Below are 25,127 nucleotides of genomic sequence, written 5' to 3'. Positions count from 1 at the left end.
TGTACCAATAAATTCAATTTAAATAAAAAATGTTTATCTCTGTGGCCCTGGGGAAAAAAAAAGAACATTTACATATCTATTATAGTTTCACACTAAGGGCCATCAAAATGTCCATCAAAAAAAGAATGGCTATGTTAAGATATATTCATGCAATAGAAACATAGCTATTAAAATTATGTTTTCAAAGAGTATTTAGTGACTGGAAAAATGTTTAGAACATAATAATAGGGGGCGCAGACAACCATGGCAATATCATCTCAACAATTTTTAAAAGAAGAAAGAGCCAGGTCTAGTGATGCGTTTTGTAATACCAGCACACTGAGAGGCTGAGGCAGGAGGATCACAAGTTCAAACCCACCCTGGGCAACTCAGTGAGACCTTGACTCAAAATAAAAACTGAAAAACAGCTGGGGATGTAGCTAAGTGCAAAGGTCCCCAGTTCAGTATCACAAAAAAGAAAAAAGAAAGGAGGAAACAAAGAAAGGAAGGAAGGAAGGAGAGAGGGAAGGAGGAAGGTGAAAGAAAATACAGGAAAACTTGAAAAGAAATACTGCGTCAAAATGCATATTTTGAATTTTTGGTTGTTGGCTTTCTGATGATCTAAATTTTCTTCTTGATTTTAAAAATTTTCCAGATTTTGTACAGTGACTAGTTATCATTCTTTTTAAAAAATAATTTTGAGAGAGAGAAAAGAAAGAAAGAGAAAGAAAGAAAGTCTTGCATACATAGAAAGCAACCCTAAAAATCCTGCTTAGGCAGAAGGATCACCGTGAGTTCAGAGTCAGCCTGTGCCACACAGTGAATCCAAGGTCAGCCTGAACTACATTGTGAGCCTTTGTCTTAAAAAATAAAACAAAACACAACAACAACAAAACAAAAACCAAAAAAAAAAAAAAAAAAAAAAAAAAAAAACAAAAAAACCCAAAAAACAAAAAAGAAAAAGCCCCTGCAATGGCCCCTCCGTTGCCAGATGACACAGGAAGGAGACAGACTGAATCTTGTGCCCAGGATAAATCTTAAGCTCCTTCTTCCTGGCACCTTGATACAGCTGATGCCAAGGAATTTGGGTCAATGAGAAAGTCCCTTTCACTAGATGTTACCTCCCTGTGACATTTTTGGGTGCTAGGTTCTGGGACTTGGATGGGCATTCCTCCATCACAAAAAGCAGGCTACATTCATGAATAGTGGCTTTCAGACAAAGATGAAGGGTCTTCTCTGCCTTGGGAGGCACCACGTGAGGTCAACATGGAGTGGTTTCCATACTGCCTTGCTTCAATGCACTGGGAGCCCTCTTAATCTAGGAATCACCTTTTGGCAGAGATATGGTTCCTCCATTTTCCCACAAAGACTTCAGTGAAGCCCAGGTGAAACATCTCTCTGAATAAGATCAGAAGCCTCTCCATTAGGCCTATGGCCTAGAGTCAAACCTTTCCGAATGGCATCAAAATCTTTGCACCACATGCTTTGGGTGGTTGGTGCTATGATCCCAGATGACAAGTCAATTTAGGAAGACAAAAGGCATTTTTTTCCAAAACATTGATATTTCATAATAGTACCAAAAGCCAAAAGCCAAATATTGACCATAACTATGGTAATTATTTGCATCAACACATTCTTATGTAGTTTTCTCAGTTCCCCAGACTATTTTGCACAAAGACGTTACTTATCCTTAGCATTATAGTCTTTAAAAATACCATTTTGGAGATAGGAAGAAGCTTTAATGTTCTGATGAAAACCAGAGACTTTCTGAATTAAAAACAAAACTCTGAAGTTTTCAACGTGGTGATTTCCAAGTTGGTTCTTGACATAAAATTAGGGGATTTCAGTGTGAGAAATTTCAAAGCCTTATTACTATGAACTCGTAGCTCTGGTGAATACGACCTGGAGTTCTTGCAAAATCTTCTGAAGGGAGTAACAACATTTATAACACTGACCCAGGGGAAGGGTGCTAGCTAGCATTTCTCTGCCCTGACAACCAGGAAGCCTCTGGGGTATAAGTAACCAGTCCATGTGCTGTTGTGTTCAACTGTGTTGGTTGCTTGTGGGTCATGGCCACATTAAGATCTTCAGATGACTCAAACACCGAAAAGACCACACAGGCTCTCAAATTTAAATTACATAACACATGTGCAATTAAAACTGAAAAAGCAATATAACAGAAATAAAGGTGAAGCAAGCTCAAGAAACTCTCCATGAGATCTACTTTATGCTTTTTAAAAAAAGTCAAATATCAAAATATTTATCAAATGTGTATTTGTACACCATCCCGTTTTGCTGGTGTTGTCTGTGAGAACTAACTTTGATGAGCAGTCATGAGGACCTGTGGCTTTCTTTCAGACTCTTAAGTGTTCATCGTAGTGAAACTTTTGTTATTTGCTTTGGTGATCACACACCTCTCCCTGTTGTACTATGCAGTTAGAAATCAGATATCAAGAGGTCAACCCCCACCCCACTCCTAATACCACTCATATGTTAATTCCAGAAAATTTTGTGCATTGAGGAGTCATACTATGTCCTGTGCAACTACTAAATGGTGATAGCCAGTCTCCCAAATGAGCAGACCCTGACATCCTTCCTCCTTAACTGTGGCCTTTCTGGCAAACGCTGTTAACCTGGGACTTCCAGTGACAGCTCATCCCCATTTGGCTCCAGCTTTTGAAACTGGGTACTCCTTCTCATCTTACTCCTTTGGCTACATGCTTTTGGCAGGCACTGTTTCCCCCGTTGCCTGGTTTAATCTTTGGCTTAACCCACTAGCCCAGCCAGCTCCCACATCAGTAGATAATTTCAGCTCCCAATAACCCAGGAAAATGGACTTTCAGAGAAAGACGTATTTTTGCAAAAATTCAACTTGTGATTCTCTTCAGTTCATTCCTGATGTGGGACCTCTCATCCGAGGTCTGAGAGAGGCTGTCAGATTGGCCAGTAACTGCTTCCCACACAATGGACAATGCATTCTCTTTAGGGTGTGAGTGCCAGATATGTAAAGTCCAGTAGCAACATTTAATAAAAAAAAGTGTTTAGCCAGATATCAACAACAAAAGCTAGAGAACTAGGTACCAGGCTGCTCAGACAAAGACTCTAGTCCATTTTTATTGGAGGCCCTTAAATTAAGGGTATTATAAGGTACCTACTATACTGTTTCTGGAATTTACCAGTGAGGGGAGAACTATACCAAGATAAACAATGTGTAAAAGCCTACATGAAATAATATACAATGAATTAAGTGTTTTCTAAGTAGGACTTACAAATTTACCTCATTATTTTAGTAAATATTTTGAAAATTTCCTAAAGAGAAAAAGAATTACACATGAAATCCTTTGCAGTAGCATTAATATCTCTAGCTTGAGCTTTTAAAAGTCTACTTTTAAGTATTTCTTGAATTACTTGGTTTGAAGTTCTTTCTTTGGTCCAGAATTTTCCCCTGGGGATTAAAAGTGTTCAGAGATCCAGAGCAAAGATGGTAGGACAATCTCCTAACTCCCCCAGGAACAGAAAGGTCCATGAGCTAAGGAAATCATGACCTTTCTTATAGATTATTGCAGCTCACAGTTGGAAGAACAGAATTCCATTGAACAATCCCAACTAGTATGTTTAGATACAGAATAGAGCAAGAGGAATGTGGAATGAAAAATAAAGAAATGCCCTTCCTGTTTCACTGACCACTTGCAGCATGGTGGTACTCACTTAAACTCTTAGGGTGAGAATGGCCATAAGTGTCTTCAGAAGTCTCCTTCACTGCTCCTTACCCACATAGTGAGACGTTATCCTAAGGGTGTCAGTTAGGGATAATTTTTATTTCTTCCACTGTGTCATTCTAAAACCTTATTGCAAACATCGCCAAGTTCATTCATATGCTGTGCCAGAAAGAATTACCTCTTTTGTGGAAGATCACCATTGTTGTCACTGGAAGTGCTGCCCCATCAGGGACCACATTTCCCCGATACTTCTGTGGTTATCTGTGGTCATGTGACTGAGTTTTAGCCAATGGTACATGAGGAGAAGTGACGTATACCACTTCTAGTCTTGGACCACAAAATACCCCATGTGCACTTTTTCACGCTATTTTCTTCCACTGAGGAGTGAAGATATTTCTAGGCAACCATGAAAACCAATGTGACAGGAGGTAGATACTCTGATCTTGTGAATCTGAATTGGTTTTGTTTTGCTGTGATGGAGGATGCAACCTAGAGCCTCATGCATGCCAGGGAAACACTCCCCTACTAAGCCATACCTCTAACCCTGAATCTGAATGAATGTTCTGAAGAGATGGGCCCCAGTGACCTGTACTTCTGCACTGCCACATGAGCAAGAAATAAACTCCTACTGTGTTTGATCCCTTAGATATTTTGGGGTCTGTTATAGCAATTAGTCTATTAAAATACTTATCCTTTTTGATTCAGCTGTTACCGTTTTCTGCAGAAGTTTCTGTGCTCTTTCTCCTTTTCTTTAAATCTTACTCTAAAACAAAAATGTTGAATTAGTAGACTTAAATTTAAGTAGCCACAAGGGCCATAAAAAACACTCACCTAATTAGTGGCCACAGCATTTACATCTTCCAGTCAGAAGAATAGATTTATGGCAGAGCCTCACTTCAAGAGTATCTGATCTATTAAAACAAAAAAAGTAAAATAAAGGCCTACAAATCATGTATTAGAATCTGACAGTTAATTTAAAAGGGAGTTAGTTCATGAAGGAATTTGCCACTGTGTCCTAGTAATAATACTCATTTTAAAAGTGTATTTCCAATCATTTTACTATTGAATTTATAAACAACAGATCTACTTTGCTAAGTAATCTGTACAAAGAGTAGATGCTGACTCAGGGGATGAAATTAGAAGCTGGGAAAATCAGGGTATGATATCTCTATGTATTCTTTACTTCCTACATACTGCTAATTATTGTTTTTTTGTTTTTGTTTTTTTTGCAGAAACTTAAAGTTCTTCCGTAAAAACTTCCAGAAATTGTAAGTTACAGGCTACACAAAATTGAAACAGACACATTATGATGCGTCTTTGTGTTTAATATCATCCCAGATGCAATGGCACAAGTAGGAATGAAAATAAATTCTCTGTTCAGGGATGAGATAATGGAGGCGCATACATGAAACCTGCCCTGTTGAGGCAAAAGGGATGTAGCTACTTTCTCAACCAGGGCTTCCACCTTTTACCAGATTAAATGTGAAACTACCATTTGATGGCACAGGATATGTATTTGCCTAGAATAGTATTTATTTTTATATCTGATCACTTGGTATTGATCCAGGAAGCAAACTGTGCAGAACTCTGAGCAAATACTCTGGCACTCTGAAACACAGGGTTGGGAAAAGATAGAAGAGACAAAACAAGTGGGTTAACAGGGAAAGTCACCAGAGGGCCATTTTTTGTTGGGTTTTCGGCCTAAGTGTTGCGGTACTGCAAGTGCGTGTGTGTGCGCTTGTGTGTGTGTGTGCACTTGTGTGTGTGTGTGTGTGTCTGCCTGGTTCTGTGGAGAAGACAGAGATCAGTTTCCTTTGAGGCTGTATCACTGGGTCTCCCCAAGCACTCCCCACTCCCCCCTATTTTGGGGCCTGCCAGGCCTCAGGTGTCAGGGAACAAGATGGCGCCCACAGTGAAGGTCACTGAGTGAGGGGGCCCAAGGGTGGGCCTTCACTTACTCGGGTGAGCTGCTCCTCTGAAGCCCAGACACTGCCAACTCTCTGGGCTCAGGAGTCACAGACGCTTTCTTGCTCTGGGTTCTTCACTCTTTGTCGAGATCAGCTCCACATATTTTTCTGATGATGCCACTCATTCTTACTTCCTACATTAGAAAGTTGATCAACAAGCAAAACCTTCCATGAGGCTTTAAAAAGATAAAAAGAAGAAGAAAAAGAAAGGTGTGCTGTGAGGAGGTGGAAAGGCTGTGGACTCCTTATTTTGAGATTTGCTGCAGCTGAGAGCGCCACTCCCCAGCCGGTTTCCTGGCTGCAGAGGGAGGCCAGTGGCCGGGCGTGGGTGACGTCAGGGGCAGGCCTGAGTCATCGCCAGCGGCTGGCCGGGCTGCCCTGCCACTCCGAAGGGGACAAAAGGAACCTTTGATGTCCAGAGGCCCTCCTCTCGGCGCACTCAGCGGCACTGAGCAGCAAGCCAGGAGAACATTCCTGTCGCCTCCCCACCCCCGCCTCCCTTCCTACTTCCGGAACAGTCCATGCAGATTGAACAAGGCCTCCCCAAAGGACATCACCCTCCTGCAGAGCACAGGCATGGCCGCTCTCTGTCAAAGACAGCAGCCGGGGAGAGAAGAACAGGGTTTTCCCTGAGGACCCCCCACTTCCTCCATGTCACTATGGTACTCACCTTACCCAGGGAGTCACAGTGGTAGCTAAAGAGATGTGGAAGGCAGACAGAACTCTTGTCATCATCCCTGGCCAGCTCTGTCTACTCTCCTCTGCCTTGTGCCGGGGCCATAGGCCTCAGCTCCTTGTTCTCTGACAGTCAGTGTGAACTAGTTCTTCCTAGGAGGGTGCCACTCTTTAAGAGGGATATTAATATCCCAATGCCTGATGTGAAGCTCAGGAAACACATGATGAATGAATGAATGGGTGGATGGATGGGTGAAATTTTAAAACAGAATAGCAGAGGGCCTATGCTGCTTTACATGACTGTTTAAGCCTGTATATTGAGTGCTTTGTGAAGATGATTTTATTTATTGGCATTATCGTGACAAAGCTATGAATCCCAATTCTATGGATATAAATAGTTGCTCAGAGAGGTTAAGACATTTCTCTAAAATTCTCACAGAACCTGACAGAACTTGGATCACCTAATCTCAAATCCTATATTCTTAACCACTACATTGGGTGACAGGAGTAAATGAAGAAAACAGTGAACATACTGTTCAAGAGAAGGCAGGTACAAATAAAGATAGGACTAAAACCAAGTTTGCCAAGGAAAGAGGGGATGTTCTGTCTAGGGTGGGTAGCCTGCATGCCCTCGTGATGGACCCACACCAGGCCTGAGGGGTAGCAAGTAGGTGGTTACCCAGAGGGCTGGGAGGATGGGCCTCTCTCCAGGTCCAAGTAGAGAATGAGAAGTTGGGAGCAGAAAACACAGACAGGGAGGTCTAGCAGATGCACCCCACCCCTAGCTTTGTCATAGTGGACGGAACACCTCAGAGGGAGCCATGGCCCAGGCTTGTCTTTGTTGTCGGACTCATGGATGTAAGTGGGATAAAGGGGTAAGCCTGAAATTAAAAGGCTAAGTCTGGGGCCAGCAAGAAAACTAAAGGGAAGACAGTCCCAAAGACTCCCAAGGTGCAGGAATGAGCAGGAATGACTATGTGGTTTCAGAGGGTGAGGAGCACTGTCAAGAGATGGGAAGTATATTTAGACCTGACAGTAGGAGTGACTGTGTGCTCTTAGCACTGTCTGGCCAGTAATGGCCACCTCTCTGGGTCTGAGTGAGAGTCTTTGCACTGGCTGTGTTCAAGCAAAGGCAAGGAGTGGGGGCAAAAGGAGAACATCTTGGGTTGTGGATTTAGCTCAGTGATTCTGCCACCTGCCTCACAAGCACAAGGACCCAAGTTCGATCCCCGGTACCAAAAAGAAAAATAAAAATAAAAGAACATCTGGGTGTGGGGCATCAGGGCCTCAGATGACCTCAGAGGTCCTTTTTCCCTCAGAGGTTCAGCAGTTTGTACTTTTCTACGATTCTCTAGGGCAAGTGTCTCATTCTAAGAGGAAGACGAAAGGCAGGGATTTCCAGCTCCTTGGTGGTGAGTGGTCGATGCTGCCCTCCTCGGTACATCAGCTCACAGCTTTCCTTCCTTCCCGGGGTGGGGTGTATGGTCTAGGGGGCCTCTTCTCTTTGGCTCAGGAAGTCTATGTCTCTAATGGCTGTGAACACTCTGCAGTTACCTTGCTCCTAGGAGCTGGGCCACTCTGAGAATTAACACTTGTTCTGACTCCCTCAGCAGGTGGAATTAGCAGAAGTGATTGTAAGAAGAGAGAAAGCCACATGCTTTTCATCAAGGGAGCAGCAGCAACTCCCAGGTTCACTGTCCCCATCCACACAGCGCCTGACCTTGGGCTGAGGAAAGCGCTTTAAGTTCCAGGCATTTTTTGGCAGAGGACTTGTTTATTCTTTTCTTCCCTCTCCACAGAAAATGCCTCTGGGCACCTCCCTGCTCTATTTCCCCAGAGATTCGGTGGCCTTGCTTGCTTCACATACAAAGGAATTTATTTCTTTAATAATACGAACAGAAGCTGATTAATTTTCAGCCTTATGGCATCGGGGTAATGGGAACAGAAAAAGAAAAGGAAAAAAGCAAGAGTTATTGGTGAGTTTAAGTAGATGCAGATCTTTGCACTGTCTGCATGAGGGATGATGTTCAGTGTGAGGATAAAGTCAGGGAATTGGGCAGACGGTGCACTGGGAGACACAGGGAGGCAATTCCGTGGCACCCCCTTACCATACCCCCTCTGGAGCATCCTCCTTGCTACAACAAATGCAACTGTACACTGGTAATTTTCTTAAAAACTTTTAAGGGATCATGGAATTCTTTGGAAGACTTGTCTATACTCGCTGCCTCCAGTTTCCTCTCATCTCATCTCAATCAGTCTTAAAAAAAAATTAAGATAATTTCCATACCATAAATTTCACCCACTAAGACATATAATTCACTATTAGTGTGTCTGTAGAGTTTTGTGACCCAAGATCTAATTTTACAACATTTTTGTGCCCCCTAAAAGAAACATTGTACCTGTCAGCCCTCACTCCCCGCTGTCCTCACCCACAGCCCGAGACAACTACTAATCTATCTTCTGGCTCCGTAGATTTGCCTTTTCTCATCATTTCGCACAAATATGTTTGGCTTCTTTTTTTGTAGCATAATGCAGTCAGTGTTTATCCATGTTGGAGAATATTTCACCAATTTGTTCCTTTTTGCGTCCCTACGAACGAGTTGATGAACATTTGAATTGTTTTCGGTTTCAGCTATGATGCGTAATGTTGCTATGAACATTCCCATCCAAGCTGTTTTGCGGACTTGTGCTTTCATGTCTCTTGGGCAGACACCAGGGAGTGGGATGCTGGGTGATATTATAACTCTATGTTTAACATTTTGAAGAAGTGTCAAACTGACAAAGTGCCTCATGATTTCACATTCCCACCAGTAACATTTGAAGAGTCTGACTCCCTCACATCTTCTCAAACATTGTTATTGTCTGTCTTTTTTATTATTATTACTATTATTATTATTATTATATGTAACATAATGTCTCACCGTTTTTTTTCTGGTATTGGGGATCAAACTCAGGACCTTGGGCTTGCGAGGCAGGTGTGGCGCTACTGAGATAAATCCCTGGCCCCTACGTCTGACTGTGTTTAAATTGCATTTATCTAATGCCTAATGCTGGCAAGCATTTTTTCATGAGCTTGTTGGCCATTTGTATATATCCTTTGAAGAACTGTTTATTAAAAACCTTTGTTCATTTCATTTTTTGAATACTGGGAATTGAACCCAGGGCCTTGCATATGTTTGGCAAGTGCTCTATCACTGAACTACATCCCTACTCTTTTTTATTTTTTTATTTTGAGACAGATCTTGCTAAAATGCCAAGTGGGGCTCAAACTTTGCTTGACCTGCTTTTGACACTGTGTAATTGGAATTGTAGGCATGTGCCACTGTATGTGGCTGTCCATCTTTAATTTTTTTTCTGTCTTCTTCTTTTTGAATTGTAGAGGCTCTTTATATATTGTGGATACAAGTACTTTATCAGATATATATTTTAAAATATTATCTCCCTGTCTGTGGGTTGTCTTTTCATTTTCTCGATCGTGTTTTTTGAAGCAAACAATTTTTAAATTTTGATTAAGTTCAACTTACCAGTTTCCTCTTTTTTTTTTTTTTTATTACTTGTACTTTTGGCATCAACCACTGTCTGACTTGTGGTCATGAAAATTTACACCTGAGTTTTCTTGAAGGAGTTTCAGTTTTTACATTTAGGTCTAGGTTCTACTTTAGTTAATTTTGTTTATTGTGTGTGGTAGAAATCCAAGCTCATTTTTTCATGTAGAAATCCAGTTGTCCTAGAAACATATGTTGAAGAAATTATTTTACAATAATTCTGTATATACAAAACTGTTCTAAAATAAAAAAGTTTTTTCTTTTTAACATGGCCTGTTCTTTCCTCTATTGAATTGTCTTGATCCATTTGTTAAAAATCGAGTGGCTGTAAATCTTGCTATTCATTTCTGGACTCTCAATTTTATTCCCTTGATCTAGATATCTATTTTTACCACACTGTTGTGATTATTGCAGCTTCAGAATATGTTTAGAAATTTGAAAGGCTGGTGAAAGAATTAAGTCAGCATGTCACAGTGATACCTGCACAATTTACAATAGCCAAGATACGGAACCAGCCTCGGTGCCCACTGACAGATGAATGGATAAAGAAATGTGGTGCATATATACACGGTGCAGTATTATTTAGCTATAAAGAAGAATGCAATTATGTCATTTGCAGGAAAGTGGGTGGTTCTGGATATCATCATATTGAGAGCAAAATAAGCCAGACTCAGAAAGACAAGTATCACCTGTTCTCCCTAATACACGGAACCTTAAAAGGATGACACTGAAGTAGAATGGAGACTATTATTAGATGAGAGAAAAGGAGTAAGGTGGATGGATATGATCAAAACATATTATTCACATTAATGGGGTGGGGATTTAGCTCAGCAGCACTGTGCCTGCCTGGCAAGCACAAGGTCCTGAGTTTGATCCCTGGTACCAGAAAAAAAATATATAAAATTCACATTGAAACCCAATATTTTACAATATTAATAGACGCTAATAATAAAATAAGAAATTTTGGGGCCAGGGATTTAGCTCAGTGGTTTTGCACCCCGCCTTGCAAGCACAAGGTTCCAAATTCGATCCCTGGTATCAAAAACAAAAAACAAAACAAAATAAAAAAAGAAATTTTGGAAGGGTGAGTCCAACAATTTTTTTATAAGACTTTAAAAAATTACTTTTATTTTAGAAATTATTTTTCACTTTTTATTTTTGCGGTGCTGGCGATAAAACCCAGGGCCTTGTGCATGCTAGGTGAGTGTTCCACCATGAGCCACACCCCTACGTCTTTAAGACTGATTTTGCTATTTTGGATCCCTTGTATATTTATATTATTTTCAGGATCAGCTTCTCCATTTTTGAAAAAACTCTAGCTGGAATTTTGATGGATCATAGGAGCCTGGGGAGTTTCCCCATGTATTTGGATCTTTATTTTAATGATGTTTTGACATTTTCAGTATAGCAGTTTTGCATGTCTTTTGTTAAATTTATTTCTAAGTATTTTATTCTTAACTGATATGGTTTATATGAGAAATCACATTTGTTCATAGACTTGTCAAGAGCTTGTGCTTTGGCGATTGAAAGACATAATTTCAAGTCTGGCTCTATTATTACTAAAGCCACTCAGCCTATGTCAACCTCCTTTTCTTCATCTGAAAAAAAGAAAATAATTATACTACCTCATGGGTTTGCTATACAAATTAAGATAATGTACATATAACACTCTTGTGCTCATGACCCCTTCACCCAATCTCAGGGTGGTATTGTGGTCCCGGAAACCAATCCAGTCACCAAAAAGAAACTTCTAATGAGCTTGCATTTAACCTCGGCATCTCTTCAACACTGTGCAGAGCTCCTGCAATACTTCTTGGTGTCCTTTTATGCTCCTGTACAAGCCCCTTATTCCCCACAGCTTCTGCCTGCCCTTTCTTTGTCCCAAGCCCCCTACAAAGCTTTTTCTCCAGTCCCTACCACTCTTCCTCGGGTCTTGCTCCAGTCTGGTTCTTCTGCTGGTTGGGCAGAGGAAGAAATTGGGATGACAGAGTCGGAACTCTAGTGGGCAGGAAGGATGAAAATCAGGGAACACTCAGACTTAATGTATGTGCCGTCACTCATGTAAAGTGAAATGTTTGGTGTACAATAAGGATTCAGTAAATGTTGGATTTAAGTTTTTTGTCATGATAGTTATATTATGCCCATCCATACTTAGTAAACGGTGTAGGGTTCAGAACACGATCCCCGAGAATCCAGCCAAGATGCTGCTACACTGCTGTTCTTTCTGAATTATTAAGAGAATTAGCCCCTGGAAAATTAAAAAGTTCATCTTTCAGGCTCCCTGGACAATGTGTGGGGATCATATCTTCTGCTTATTCGCAGACCCAGCGTGTGGGCCCAATACTCCCTCCTCTCCTCCCACAAAACCTTCTAATGCAGTGCTTTAAAACTGCAGATCAGGGATTGGTGTAGCTAAGGGGTAGAGCATGCTTTGCAAATGGGAGGCCCTGGATTAAAAAAAACCCAAAAAACAAAAAAGAAAAAGCAAAGGCAAAGAAAAAAACCTATAGGACCCATTACTTAGTAGGTCAGTATTGGGTTTTAACTGACAGACTAAAAGAAAGCAAAACAGAAAATATCCATGTACATTATAAGTAAAAGTTCTGTTTCAGTTTTATGATAAGTATTCGAACCAGGTCTCTCTATGAAACATGTGTCCTATGGTGGTTACGGACTTTAAAAAAAAAAGTGTTTAAAAAGCAGTTGAAGATGGGAAACATGAGATTGCAAGTTCAATCCCAGACTGGGCAACTTAGAGACTTAGGCCCTCTCTCAAAATATAAATCCATAAGTAAGTAAGTAAGTAAGTAAGTAAGTAAGTAAGTAAGTAAATAAATAGGGATATAGCTAACTGTGACGGACCTAAGTTCAGTTCGGTCTCTGGTACCACCACCTCCTCCAAAAATTAGTTGTTGGAGTAGAGTATTCTCTTCATTCATTTAAGTGTTGGCACAACTCATGAGAATAAACAGTAACACCAGCTAAGCGGTGTGTCCATTTTGATAGGTATGGTATTTTCATTCTAGGCATGGAGGTCCCATCGGGAGTGGAAAGATTGGGGTTTTGAGGCCTTTTCTGTAGCTGAGAGCATTTACAGTAGGAATGTCTTCTAGCCATGCGAATCCACTCATCATTGCACGACACCTCTCAGCTATCCTGTCCTTTCCCTCTCACAATCCCTGCAAACTCATGCTTTGAACTCCTATGGGATTTTCTATTTTTGAAGACTCTTGCACTACATCTCCTTTGACTCTCACAACTATCTGTGAAGCAGAGAGATCAGACCCTGCTTGACCACTGAAATCACTGACCTTACACAAGTTGCTTAGTGTCTTGCTGTAGATGCCTCAACTGTGTTACATTAAAAACAAAACAAAACAAAAACAGAAAAGTTAAGAAATTTGGCCAATATCACAGAGCCTGGAATTGGCTGGACCAGGAAGAACAGTAGATGTTTCAACTTTCAGTCTCAGTGTCTGACAGGCTCCCCTCATGAAAGGAAGTGTCTAACTTCTTTGGAGGTATGATTCATCTGACTGCCTTACCAGTAATGTTAAGCATAAAAAGATAATTTTGCTCTCCCCACCATATTTAAAACACCAACTTTTATGGCACAAAGCACAAGGCAACAATGCCTCATGGTTAAGGGTTACTACTCCCAACATCAAAGACTATTTATTTAAGGCGGAGCTGTTAGAAATTGAAACAAGCCACGGAGGACAGGAAAAGAACATTCGCTGGGTGCTCTGTTTTTATCCTTTGTGTAGAAGAGGGTCCCCCCTAGTGGCTCTGGAGGAAAACAGATTTACAGATTCAGTATTTACACAGCCAGAGGAGATTAAAGAGTACTTCACTCCCTGATTCCCTTCACTGATGAGAAACCAAGGAAAAGAACAGCAATTCACAATCAGGGCCCATTGTGTTCCCCAGGGAACATTTGGGCACTTTGGGAGACACTTTTTGTCACCAGATGCGAAGTGGTGTGAGGGGTGGGGTGTACGTTACTGCCTCACTTTGTGGAGCTAGGGACAGCCCTGCCCCCCAAAGGAATTCTCAGCCCAGTGTGTCAACTGTGCTATGGTAAAGAAACCCTGGGTTAGAGAAATGATGTGACCTTGCTGGGGGGCTGGCAACTTCTCCATGGCTTGGACAGCTTAGGCTGAGTGCTCCCTTTCTTACTGCTTTATGATTTTTTTTTTTTTTTGTACTGGGGATTGAATTTGGGACCTTGCACTTGTGGGGCAGTGGAAACACTGAGCTAAATCCCTGGCCCTGCTTTAAGAATTTTTAAAATTAGAATTGTTAAAAATCTAAAAGTAATACATGTTCATAAATCAAAGCAATTCAAAGTCTTCCTATCTCCTCACTCTTTCCCACAATCAGTGTGGGCTTCCTCGGTAGTGCCTGAGTTGAGCTGTACTCAAACGTCCGCTGCAGATCATGTGATATACCCAATCCAGCTAACCGTAAGACTTTCATTTGGTTCTTTGTGCTTACACCAAGGTGAGTGTCACTGCACCCACAGAGGATTCTTTTGACTTTACTGACTGAATTCCACAACATGTTACTTTATAATTTTTTATATTGAGTAAATTGGCTATTTCTTCAGATCAAAGATAAGAATCTTCATGTTTTACAACATTTGTGGGCTGGAAGGAGTTAAGTTGGCCCCCAACAGGCATCCAAGGATACTGAATCATGTATTGTATGTCTCAGAGGCCTCTCTGATGCCTGAGATCTCACCTTTTTGTAGAGAGCTTGGTTCAGAATTAGAATCTTCTCTAGATTTTGCTAACTAAAAATAACATTGTTTTGTCTTTGTATTTAATATTGCAGATACTATTTCTAGGAAGTGATGCAATATTGGTTTTCAACTTATATTGGCTGTGGGGGCATAAAATTTTATTTTGTGACAAATTTGAGTAAAAAACAGACAACTGAAATAAAAGTGTTTTAGCGATACAAAGTGTTTAGAATTTGGGGAAAAGTGATCTAACTCATTCTTAGTATGGCTGGCCATAGTTGTTTAATAATTCACAACTGATGAACAAATAGAGTTTTTTTTCCAGAATTAAAAAACAATATTGTTTTGCAGAAAGAACCATGTATATATTCTTATTTATTTTACTTCAGTATTTAAACTTCCACAATTATAACATATAGTAGTAAGAACAAAACCCACAAATCAGTATCTCAGTATGTTATCTTGCTACCTGGAGAGTCTTCCCATCTTAAAAAATACCTTTCATTTGATTCTGTTGCCCAATTCTTCTGCTCTTTGCTGTAAAAGTTCCTGTACCTTTTTGCATCCTTTCTTTTTTCTCAAAACTCTGTAGTTAGCTTCTTCCTCTTGTTATTGGAATGAAGGGTACCAGTGACCTCTTAGTAAACAATTCTAATAAATTTTGGTTGACCTTCATTCTTCTTGTCCTCACTTTGCCCTTTGACTCTACCAGCCACTCCCATATTCAGGTGAGATTGTCCCAAGGATGTTGGATTAGTCTGGTCTCCCTTGGCCTTTGTAGCAAACCTACCCAAGAACCACATGGCTTCTGTCTTCCTTCTCGCTGGCTAGAAATGGCAGATATGCACTTTCTCAGTCTGCCCTGAAGCTAAGGCACAGATATGTAGAAGTGTAGCATGGCCCTGGTCATTGGAACATGAACGGAACTCTGTTGGGCAGGTTACTGGGAAAAGGTTTGTTCTTTCTCAGATAAACACACTTTGTAAGCAATTGTTCAAAGAAGCAATACCTTGAAGAACAGCAGCACCTTGCAACAGTGAGGGAAAAAGTCTGAACATAAAAGCCAATGCACTAAGATGGTAGAGAGAAAGATGGGGGTCCCTTTTAATATTGGTAAACTACGAGCCGGGCGTGGTGGCACATGCCTGTAATCCCAGCACTCAGGGGACTGAGGCAGGGGGATTGCTGCAAGTTTGAGACCAGCCTGGGCTACGAATACATAGTGAGTTCCAGAGCAGTCTGAACTACATAGTAAGACCCTGTCTCAACCGCACCCCCCAAAAAAAATTTGGTAAGCTGTGGACCAACTCTAGAACTATCTACCTCCAGATTTCCTGTTAGTGAGATAGTATGTCTGCCATTCCAGCCATTCATGGTTCAGTGTTTCCTTGCAGGCCAAAGTTTCCTTGCTGAGCACACATATGACCCAATCACTGCTACTTATTGGCCTACTGATGGTTCTCTTTAGCCATCCAGACCCTTCCCACCATCCTTCATCTATACCATTCTTTCTAATGAGACAGCTTTATTGGAGACTTCTAGCTTGAGCCTTTAGTGGTACCATATTGCCAAGTGAAAGAAGCCAGTTACAAAAACAGTGACATATCATATGATTCCATTCCTATAAAATGTGCAGAAGAGGGAAATCTATAGGAATAAAAAATAGGTTGGTGACTGCTTTGGAGATGGGGACGGATGTTTAGAAAAGTGACTCCTAAAGGGTAACAGGTTGCTTTTTGAGTTGATGAAAATGTTCTAAGGTTGACTGCAGTGTTAGTTGCGCCTACCTAGCAATACATAGATATTCTTCATTTAACTACCTACCTGTTTAATGACTCTTTGATTTATTATTTGCTGCTTGGACTCACAATCTGCATTCAGACTTGTGATGCAAGACTAGGAACAGCAGTATAGCCCTATGGTGGCTTCTTCTATAACACCATACTATAATTTTTACCAATTGTACTGTACAGTACTATAGTTTTATGTTTTGTTATACATGACAGTACTGCATGTAAGAGTTATACAATAAAAGCAAAGCCATCAAGTTGGAGTTTCCTTTGACCACTTCTTTGTTCCAAATATAGTAATGTACATAGTATATACAATTCCTCATTTAGCAATTAATTTAACTACCTAGTCACAGGACCATAACTTGGTGGTTAGAGGAATGCCTGTTTTCTCAAGAGAGGCCTCTTGATTCTCTGAATTCATACAATTCAGCATACTTTACATGGTGCTTATCTTGTTTTCTTTTACAGTTTTATGTACATATAACCTTATTAACTCCTCTACAATTTCTGAATCAAATGTCAGGTGATAACTATGTATTAGTAAGAAAGAATATTGTGTGTTTTAGGACTATGTTAGAAAATTCGGGTTATATGGTTGTCGTGATAACTTCCCCACTACAGCATATGATCTTTGTTGGCTATCCCTTCCTCTCTCATGGAACTCTCACCACTGTCTCTTAGATGGATGAAGGAATTTGGTTTCCTCCTTTATCTAGAATATATGGAAAATATGGTAAGATGATCAATGAATTACCTTATCCTTGTGTTATATAACAAACAAAAGCTAAATTGATGATACAAACTTTTTAAAAAGACTACAAAACAAGAAGGAAAAATAAAAGAAAATATTTTTGTAATCTGTGATGATGGGGACTTTCTTAAATAAAATCACAAAACCCACTATCAACCTCCTCTTCAATATAGTTCTGGAAACATTAGCCACAGCAATTAGACAAGAAAAAGATATTAAAGCAATAAAGATAGGAAAGGAAGAAATTAAACTGTCATTATTTGCTGATGATATGATACTCTACATTGAAGACCCAAAAAATTCCACCAAAAGACTTCTAGACTTAATTGACACTTTCAGCAGAGTAGCTGGATACAAAGTCAACACTCAAAAATCAATAGTCTTCTTGTACACAAATAGCAGACTCACTGAGAGAGAAATTAAGGAAAACAATTCCTTTCACAATAGCATCCAAAAAAATGAAGTATCTAGAAATCAATCTAACAAAAGAAGCAAAAGACCTCTATACTGAAAACTACAGCACTCTGAAAAAAGAGATCAAAGAGGATATAAGAAAATGGAAAGACATCCCCTGCTCCTGGGTAAGAAGAATCAACATAGTGAAAATGGCCATACTACCAAAACTGATGTGCAGATTCAATGCAATGCCGATGGAAATTCCAACACTATATTTCACAAACCTAGGAAAAATAATCCAAAAATTCATTTGGAACCAAAAGAGACCTAGAATAGCAAAAGCCATCCTAGGCAACAGAGACATGGCAGTGGGTATAACAATTCCCAATTTGAAACTATACTACAGAGCCACTGTGATAAAAACAGCATGGTACTGGCAAAGAAACAGACGTGCGGATCAGTGGAACAGATTGGAAGATGCAAAAACAACTCCAGATGTACTCAGCTACCTCATCTTTGACGAAGGAGCCAACCATTCTCACTGGAGGCAAGATAGCCTCTTTAATAAATGGTGTTGGAAAAACTGGATTTCAACCTGCCAAAGATTAAAACTAGACCCTTATCTTTCACTGTGGACTAAACTAAAATCCAAGTGGATTAAAGATCTAAATATTGAAAAAGAGTCACTAAATTTTCTGGAAGATAAGATAGGTAGAATTCTTGAAGACATTGGCATAGGAAAAGACTTTATGAACAAATCCTCAGTAGCACGGGAACTAGCAGAAAGAATCAACAACTGGGATCTCATCTTATTAAAAAGCTTCTGCACTGCAAAAGAAACCATCAACAGAACTAAGAGACCACCTACAATGTGGGAAAATTTTTTACCATTTGCTCCTCAGAAAAAGGACTATTATCTAGAATACATAAAGAACTCAAAATGTCAGACTCCCCCCAAATACAAAGACCCAATTCAAAAATGGTCATCTGAAGTGAACAGACATTTCTCAAAGAAGTAAAAGCATCAAGTAAATATATGTTTATCTATTTTTTAATTGAGATTTTTGGTACATTTTAGGTATACAATACAGTTACATTCATTATTGGCATCTTGCACCTTTACGTGACAGGTCTTGGTTCTCATTTTTTCCCTTGTCCCTGCCCTCCCTTTACCACTTTCTCCCCTCCCCATTTACAAACACTTCATTTCCAGTTTTTCATTTTCTCATATCAAATAAATATATGAAAAAATGTTCCACATCACTGGTCATTCGAGAGATGCAGATGAAAACAACACTGAAATTCCACCTCACCCCACAAAGAATGACTGCTATCAAAAAATCAACCAATAACAAATGTTGGCGGGGTTGTGGGGAGAAAGGAACCCTTCTTCATTGTTAGTGGGAGTGCAGACTGGTGCAACCACTATGCAAGTCAATATGGAGATATCTCAAAGAGCTGGGTTTAGAGGTTCCATTTGATCCAGCCATCCCTCTGCTGGGTATCTTTCCAAAAGAATTAAAAGAATCATATCACAGTGATATATGCGCACCCATGTTTATAGTGGCACAGTTTGTAATAGCTAAAACTTGGAAACAGCCCATTTGCCCATCCGTTGGAAACTGGCTAAAGAAGATGTGGTTTTTCTATAAAATGGAATACTACTCAGCCATAAAGAATGAGAAATTAGAGTCATTCATAGGCAAATGGATACATATTGAGGACATACTCAAGTGAAATAAATAAGTCACACATGTATAAATAGCGAATAGTTTCTCTGGTATGAAAAACTATCATGGTACATAAGATCCTAATGATATAATTGGCCATGTGAAATAGGAAGAAAAGGGCTAAAGGTGTAGGGGAAGTGGGAAGGGTAGGGGAAAGGGAAAAAGGGAAAAGAAAAAATCTGAGAAAATGAAAAAATGGAAATAAAGTATTTGTAAATAGGGAAGGGAGGAGGGGGTGAAGGGAGGGCAGGGGTAAGGGGAAAAAATGAGAGGCAAAACCAGTCACATAAAAGTACAAGATCCCAATGATGAATGTAACTGTACTGTATACCTAAAACATACCAATAAACTCAATGAGAAAAAAAAATCACAAAATCTCAGATACCATAAATAAATTGTTGATAGATTATTTTACATAAAAACCCAAATATTCTTTTTTTTTTTTAATCGAACTTGGGTCCTTGTGCTTGTGAGGCAGGCCACTGAACTGCTGAGCTAAATCCCTGGCCCTAAAACCCAAATATTCTTTATGGTGTCAAATATCACAAAGTTAAAGGATAAGTGATGTACTTTGAGAAATTATTTTCAAGAAAATAATAATAATCAGCACTAAATGACCAAGCAACACATTAGCAAAAGGGCAAAGACTATGCAGAAGTTAGTCATGGAAAAAATTAGCAATAAGGAAAGGCGTATCAAATATGACTGGCGTGGGGAAATGGAGAACAATACAAGGAGGATCATTTGCCCATCAGACTGGCAAATGAAGGCTTAAGAATATCAATAAATGAGGGCTGGGGATTTAGCTCAGTGGTTCCAGCGCCTGCTTTGCAAGCACAAGGACCTGAGTTCAATCCCCGGTACCAAAAAAAGAGACAAGAATATCAATAAATGTTATATGTACAGGGAAAAGATCAAACAGAAATAGTAGAGACAGGAGAACAAACTGATTCTATATATAATATAGTATTTATAATATATTATATATGATTTTGAAAAGAACAATTTGATGAGACATAATTATTTTCTGCAATGAGTAGATATCACATTCATAGTTACCCAAGTGATCTTTTAAAAGGCTACTTTAGTGATTAATGAAGGAAGCTTCAAACCCTTTCTTTCCCAATTTCCCCATTCTAAGAGGCTCACATGGATACACTTTTAAAGGTAGTTTCCTGATTGCTTACAATACTAAATAAGGAAGCTTGGCAACAACAATCATCTTGAAAAGCCTTACACTAATTCTTTAAGTGAGAATTTATTTTTAAAATCCCTCATGTTTGCTTGGCTGATATTAGCCATATTGGGTTACTTCTTATGTGGTGCATGACCAACTGGCCGGCTCTGTGGGGTGGGAGAGGGGGGCAGTGTGGTGCTATCTGTTCCTTCCTGGCTCCTCTTGACCAGCCTTCACTTGGGAAATTGTTTTTTTTGTTCCCTCCTGCTTGCTTGAGCTTTAAGGTGAAATTGGGTATCGGTATAGGGTTAGGTCGATCTGTAAGGTCTTCTAAATAGTAAGGAGGTTTTTTTGTTTTGTGACCCTGGCAGACTCTCTCATGACACTGTCCTTCCTTAACAGGGCTGTCTCAGCCCGGAGACACTTGTACATGTTAGAAAAGGGTGTCCCTTGGAGGCCGCCAGTCTGCAGGCCCTCTCTCATCTGTGACACAATCTGGCAGTCCTGTTTCTCATGCCAGCCCTGCTTCTACTGCTGCACAGGAAATGTGGGCCAGTTGTCATTTCCTTGTTTCAGATGGTCACGGGGCACAGTGGCACCTGGTTAGGTTAGTGTTGCAGACACAGTTTTCTTTGCCTGGCTTCTCTGAGATTTCCCTTGCAATTTCATCAGGGGTCCAAACTTCTTTTGTTAATGCTTTTGGCCACTCTACCCGCATCTCCACCCCGCAGCACACAAACACCCCCCTCCACAGGCTGAGTGTTCATCCGTGAAACGCGGAGTGGCAGAGAAGTAAATTGGTGTCTTACCCTTTTTCTGCTGCGTCCTTATCAGTAAAAAAGAATGATAAAGTAATTTTCTTCTTAGCTTTGAGTTCTGTGTTCTGGGCTGGCTGGCTCTTCTTCCTCAGGGGGGGAATACCTCTTTGTGTTCCCAAGCCTAAAATAGAGACGTTCCTGGGTTCCCAGGAAAAACTCTCTCCATTCAGATCATTGTTTGAAATCCCAAAGTAAGTGAATTACTCAAGAGAGTGGAGAGGATTGCTGTGCTTAAAGAGGGGGAAAGCGTGTCCCAGTATTGGTGGGATCCCTAAGACAGGAAGTTCATGGGTGCATGTGTGTGCCTGTGTATATGCATGTAACATGTATGGGGGGGTGGGCCACAGCTTTCCAGGTTGACAGGGGCTCATGTCTTACTGTGCCTGTATGAACCGAGGTGGAAGCCGCTGGAGTGTCTGTGGTGCTCGACCCTACATACGCTGGGTTTGAGAGCCCCTCTGGGGGGCGGGTTCCATGAATAATAACCCAGGGCAAGTGGAGAAGAGAGCACAGTGAGAAAAAACCCTCCATGATCCCCGAGGGGCCAGACTGGCTTAACACACAGAGTCCCAAAGCACAGTGGCACGTAGCATGGTCTGAAAAAGAGGACACCCTCATTTTCCCTGAGCCCTTAAAAGACTCAGCAGTCATGACACTAGATTCTTCTCCAGCTCTGGAGAGTGAGGAATGTGAAGCCAAATTAATGTACTTTTAGAGAAACAAAGAAAGATGACACTCTTTGCATCGGGGTATCATAGAGCATTCTCATTTTTACCCACATTTCTCTGTAATATAATCCAGGAAATTCCTCCTTGAGAGGAGAGGGGCACCTTCATTTTAAGCACTTTCGTCAACGCTCTTTTCTCTCCTTACAATCCCTACTTCCTAGAAATTCTCTCACCTCTACTGCAGGTATAGCTTATTCTATAACATGCATAGTATTACAATAGAGGAAATCTGAGTTCTTAAGGTCTTGCCAAGTGCTCCTCTAGTCCTCATTCTAAAAACAGTTGTAGAAACAAGGTTTTCAGGAAGAATTATGAGAATGAGACCTGGAATTGGGCCCAGCTTCAAATCCAGAGTGTGCTGGTGACTCTCCCAGTGTCCCAGGGGAGCAGAGGGGAAGTACAAGACTTTAGCCACATGGGTTGAGTTCCTTTGACTCGGTCAGGATTTTGAAGTAACACCCACTGTGCAAAAAGCAATGTGTTCAGTTCTCTGAGAAATAGAGAAAAGAAAAATACATGGGTCCTTCCAGGAGGAAGTTACCACCTTGCTGGAGAGATATCCAGATAGACCATAAAAAGGACAGTAAGGCTGGGCTAGCCAAAAGCAAGGAGGGACATGGAGACCCCAGGGAGCACAGGATTGGATGAGCTGGAGAGATCTCCCTGGAGGAGAGGTGCTGGGAGGAAATATTGTCCATTCAACTTCCCTACTTCAGTCAGCTGGAAGAGAGAGGTGGAGGGGAAAGAAATGATTCAGTGGTCACCACTTCACCGTGCATGTGAGGCTGGTCATGCATGTTGGGAGGAATGGGAGATAAATGGAGTTAGACCTAGAGAATGGAGCCAGCTTGTGGATGGCTTTTAATAGTGGGTGAAGGACTTCAGGCCTGAGGCAGCTGGGTTTCGAGCACAGGAACTGCATGCCGAGAGCAGGGTTTAAGGAAGATTAGCAGGGACCTCCCATGGGAGATACCTAGTGTTAGGGGTTCTGTGGGTTAGTAATGATTTCTTTGTAATGATACTTAGGATTTTTTTAAAGGTGACTTTGAGCTGCAAGCACTGTGTGTATTGTGTGTAGAACTTCCAAAAAGGTTTATACCCTGATATGATTTAATCCACATGATTAGTAAGAAAGCATGAAGGGATTATTTACTTATGAAATCAACAAGTTCAATCAGGAAGGTCTGTGATGAAGAAATGTGGGATAAGATCAGACACACAAGTGTTGACTTCACAGGGTGGTGATAGGTTGCCACAGAAGTTGTCTAATGACTATGTTGTGCTACAATAACTACACACTACAATAGCTACACATTCAAAGGAGGAACAGCTGGAGTATCCTTAAGGACAGCTGGGAGGAGTCCAGGAGAGCTTCCAAGAAACTGTGTCAGACAATGGGGAGTAGCAGTCACCTGGGTGCAACTTTACTGCATTCAGTAAAGACTCAGCAAGACCCCTATCTCAAAAAAAAAAAAAAATTACAAAGGGCTGGGAATGTAACTCAATGCAAAGGCCCCCTAGGTCCAAGCCCCCTACTGGCGGAAAAAAAAAAAACATTTAACAAGAAAGTTTCCAGAATTCTTTGTTTTCCACTCTACCTTCTATAGAATGTGGGTTGGAAGAGGTTTTTCTGGTTCGGCTGACCTGTGATGAATGGTGTAAAATGAGCAAGCTGGAAGGCCCAGATCAACCTCAAGGGAAAAGGTCAGCGTTCCCTGAAAGAAGGTAGGATTAGGGTTGGCTGGAGGTTGAGGGCGTGGCTTGGAGAGCAGGAAAAACGGAGGCAGGAGCAATGGAGAGAAAGAGTGAAGGCAACAAAGAGATTGTGGGGACCGGAAGCAGGAGTGTCTGGGTCTGAGCATTGCTGGTGAGCAAGGAGACTGGGCGGGAAGGCATCTTGCCTGTCCAGAGGAGGTTTTGCTGGCTGTTATGCTGTGAAACTCCCCCATCGCGGCTCACACTATACTACTTTGGGTGGGGATTGGGGAGGTGCTATGGCCTGAATATGTAGCCCAAATTCACGTTTGCATACTTAAGCCCAAATGCAGCAGTTGGGAAGTAGTTGGGAGACGGACCTTTTGGGAAGTGTTTTAGTCACGAGGGCTCAGATTAATAAAACTTTAAGAGGTTTGATGGAGGGAGTTTAGCCCTTTTTGCCTTTCTGCCTTCATCCATGTGAGGATACAAGATTCTCCTCTCTTCAAGGGAAGTCAGCATTCAAGGCATCATCTTGGAAGCAGAGAGTAGCCCTTTCCAGGTGTCAGCTCCTGATCATGTGTTTCTTAGCCCTCAGAACTGTGAGAGATACAAGTTCTGTTCTTCATAAATTATCCAGTCTGTGGTATTCTGAAATAACTCCAAAATGGACTAAGGCAATATCTTTTTTTTTTAAGTGTAAACCATTACGAAGACTAAAAGCAGGTCAGTTATTTATGGGAGGTGTGTAACCTTCCATTCTGCAGCCAGGTTTCCTCACACTTGTCTGTGCCTGTTTGATACCTTGGCTCTGCCCATTGAGCTTGTCATGGTCAAGGATATGACTTTTATGACTGCAGCATGCAGGGACCTCACTGAACCTGGTTTGCAGCTCCACCTGGTAAAACACAGGCTTCATTTTCTACTCTGGTTAGAGACCTGCATTGTGGTGAAGACTGTCCCTTCTGTCCATCCTCTGATGTACTTCATGCATCATGCCTAGAATTCACTTGAGTGAATTAATCTCCTGTTCCCTTTATCCACGTGTGCCATCATACCTTGCATTTTCTTAGGCATTCCTTCTTTCCACTCTAGCTAGCTCTCCTTTCATTAAGTGATTCTGCCATTTTTGCATATTTTTCTTTAAACTTGGAGCTTTCCCATACACCTTCTCATCTGTACATCTTCACTCTGAACATATGATCACTTCTAGAACAAAATTTTGATTCTGAGCATTCAAATCATCACTTGGCTCTTTTGTAGTCTGTACACACCTTGAGGACAGAGACATATTTATTTGTATATTCCCAAAAGGAGGCAGGGTCCTTGGGTTATACTCTCCCAGATAAACACATGACTCCCTCCCTCAGTCCATTCAAGAAAGAAGGGAATTGTTATCAACAGAACAAG

General features: G+C 40.9%; 1 long non-coding RNA gene across 1 annotated transcript in view; it reads left to right on the top strand.

Annotated features, from left to right (window-relative positions):
• The window catches only part of LOC104851045, a 19,063-nt gene extending 13,405 nt beyond the window's left edge, over window positions 1-5,658 (top strand). The window contains exon 3 of the long non-coding RNA XR_777137.2: window positions 4,931-5,658. This is a non-coding gene — a long non-coding RNA (uncharacterized LOC104851045). The remainder of the gene's footprint in view (window positions 1-4,930) is intronic.
• The last annotated feature ends 19,469 nt before the right edge of the window (window positions 5,659-25,127 follow it).

This window comes from Fukomys damarensis, unplaced genomic scaffold (genome assembly GCF_012274545.1).
Source record: "Fukomys damarensis isolate Sample0158 unplaced genomic scaffold, DMR_v1.0_HiC HiC_scaffold_37, whole genome shotgun sequence".
NCBI classification, from domain to species: Eukaryota; Metazoa; Chordata; class Mammalia; order Rodentia; family Bathyergidae; genus Fukomys; species Fukomys damarensis.
This window is presented reverse-complemented; position numbering and strand designations above follow the sequence as displayed.